General features: G+C 36.6%; 1 pseudogene across 1 annotated transcript; it reads left to right on the top strand.

The window, feature by feature from the left end:
• LOC143611256 (GDSL esterase/lipase At5g14450-like) lies at positions 1–2,669 on the top strand (annotated as a pseudogene). Its single transcript, XR_013149739.1, has 5 exons — positions 1–322; positions 971–1,180; positions 1,272–1,444; positions 1,524–1,794; positions 2,398–2,669. The product of XR_013149739.1 is annotated as a GDSL esterase/lipase At5g14450-like (transcript).
• The last annotated feature ends 344 nt before the right edge of the window (positions 2,670–3,013 follow it).

The following is a 3,013-nucleotide window of genomic DNA, read 5'->3' as shown; positions in this document are numbered from 1 at the left end:
TCACCAACATTCATTCACAGATCACAGCCTGCAACTATGGACTTGACAACTAGAAGTCTAATAATAGCAACTGGAGCTTTGTTAGTTGCTACATACTCCATTTTCACAGTCTTTAAAGAATCAACAATCCCAAATCTTAATAATAATAATAATAAGTCAAGTTGTTTTCAAGTTCCTGCAATATACAACTTTGGTGACTCAAATTCAGACACTGGAGCTGATGCAGCTGTGTTTGATCCACTGCCTCTTCCTTATGGGATGACTTATTTTCATAAACCTTCTGGCAGGTTATCTGATGGGAGGTTAACCATTGATTTTATAGGTAAGTTTATACATAAAAGGGTATTTTTTGTTATTTATAAAAGTTGGTTTGAATCTTGATGTTTTGGTTGACTTTAGAGAAATGGAATCAAATCTTGACAAAAAGATTCAAAGGTCTAAACTTGTTAATATAAAGATCTATTTTTGTTGAAGTTATGTTTGAATCTTTAAACTTCATAAAGAGATTCCTTCACTAAACTAGTAACAACGTTGGTTAGTCGCGTGGGACATTGTGGGGTTACGCTCGTACCAGGGACAAGTTAACAGTGTATCCCGGGCCCAGTGCACGTAACCGGCATTTAAACCTGTGTAAGTGCGTAACTAGTGCTGAAAACCAGAAGCAAAAAGCTGAAATGTACGGAGATTTCAAAAAAATATCATTTTTTAAACTAACCTGTTCTGACCTGACCCATTTCAACCCAACCCGTCCCAATCCGAACCAAATAAACCTTTCTTGAATCGATCTGTTCCTACCCGAACCTATTCTGACTAGTGACCCATCCTCTCCCGACCCTACCCGACCCGTTTACAAGTCCTAGTCAAAACTAGTAATTTTTAGGTCCGCAACAGTTTTTTTTTCAACAGACATGTCAACTATTATCACCAAAATTATATAAATGAGTTCTGAATACTAAACCAATATGTGCAGCTGAAAAATTAGGATTGCCATATTTAAGTGCGTATGTGGATTCTATCGGAACAAATTTTCGACACGGTGCTAATTTTGCTGTAAGTGGTGCCACCATTCAGCGCGCAGATGCTTTGATGCTAAACAAGACTTTTAACCCTATAACTCTTCCTGTACAACTGTCACAGTTTCAACAATTCAAAAGGCGAGCTTCCGATTTGTATCTTGAAGGTATATATATGCATACATGTTATTTGTTATTTACATGTCAAGTGGCATCTGGTGTAATATTATTTAATAAACATTTCTATACATGTTATAGCAAAAAGTAGCGAAATTAATGACCGCCTTGCAAAGCCCGAGGATTACACTCGGGCCCTTTACACATTCGACATAGGACAAAATGATCTTCATGCCGGGATTACAACAATGAAAGAACAAGATGTGAAGAAATATATTCCCACCATGATAAATGACTTATCTTCTATTGTTAAGGTATTTATTTAGATTTATTTCGGTTTCATTAACGCTTCTTCTTAATAAATACGGATTTATTTTGATGGCTTTGTTACAGAAACTTTATGAAGGAGGAGCAAGAACATTTTGGATTCATAACACGGGCCCAATCGGGTGATTGCCATTTTTTGTCAAGAATTATCCACCGGCTCCTGGAAATGCAGACAAAATCGGGTGTGTGGAATCATACAATGAATTAGCACAAGAATTTAATAGACAACTCGAAGATGAGGTGTCAAAACTCGGAATGCAACTTCAAGAATCGTCGTTGGTGTATGTTGATGTTTATTCTCTCAAATATTCTCTCATTAGTGAACCAAACAAGCATGGTAAGCAAGTATTATGATGATTTAAAGTTAACACGAAATTTGCGGGTTCGGGTCAGTTTTGGGTCGAACCTGTGAGCCTGTTTAGCTAAACGGGTTGTGTTTGTGTCAGCCGGGCCACGGGTTGACTTGTTTAACTCCTGTGTATTTTTTTAATTTTTTTAAAAAAAATTAATGTGTTTCTATGTCATAATGAAAGTTGGTTGGATAGTTTACGTAATATTTTATAAGTAAAATCTAATTGTTTTATACACGTTTATATTTTTGTCGTAAAATTGTAATTTAAATGTATTAATATGCGAAATAAAACGAATTCAGGTTCAACACGTCTTGTTTGTGTCAACCTGCGAATATTCGTGTAGTGTTTGGGTTCATATGTCTGACACGATTTTCGAGTCTGTGTCATGATCGGGTCCATATGTATGGCACAATTTTCGGGATTGTGTCTGGTTGGACCCACCAACCATGAAAATCTTTTTACTAGTATACCCCTTCCAACAGGCGTATGCAATTTAGTCTTCAGGGGCAAAACTGTCAATTGCCAAATGCGCCTTTTTCCAATGGTTAAAATTTTTGGTGACTATTAATGAAGTCGAATGTATGCAGGCTTCACGGATCCGTTAGGGCAATGTTTATTATGGGAAGATGTGGACGTTAAGAAAGCTTGCGACAACCCGTTAGAGTATATTAACTGGGACGGTATACACTATACAGAAGCAGCTAACAAATGGGTAGCTGATCACCTTCAAGACGGGTTTGTAAATGCGTCCAAGATGCCCCTAACCGAATCTTGTTGGCCCGTTTCGGGTTCTCATAGATAACGTTAAAAGAATGATGTTTAAGATTCTATAACGGTTCTCTTGTTTTCGGATACTTGTAACTATCAATATAAGGAAACATATACAATATAGTGTATATATAACAAATAGCAAGGATCTATTAAAATTTAAGAGGTACGGAACTATCAACTTTAGGTACAATCTACAATGCATAAAATTATTAGTTACTAGGGGCAATTTGGTCTTTTAGTCATCAATGTCTACGAATTCTCAAAAAATAAGTACAACATTGGTCCATCAACTTCACTTACTTTTGGCATTCAATCATCGGGACACCGGCTGATTAGTGCATGCATTGTCTTTTGGCTATCAACGCCACCACATGATGTCTGATTAACCTTCCGCCACTTTTAACGTTATTTTCACGAGATTAGTAAAATAAC

The sequence above is a fragment of the Bidens hawaiensis genome, unplaced genomic scaffold (assembly GCF_021521415.1).
Source record: "Bidens hawaiensis isolate Kalapana, Puna unplaced genomic scaffold, B.hawaiensis_p1.1 tig00030314_1, whole genome shotgun sequence".
In the NCBI taxonomy this organism is placed as follows: domain Eukaryota; kingdom Viridiplantae; phylum Streptophyta; class Magnoliopsida; order Asterales; family Asteraceae; genus Bidens; species Bidens hawaiensis.
This window is presented reverse-complemented; position numbering and strand designations above follow the sequence as displayed.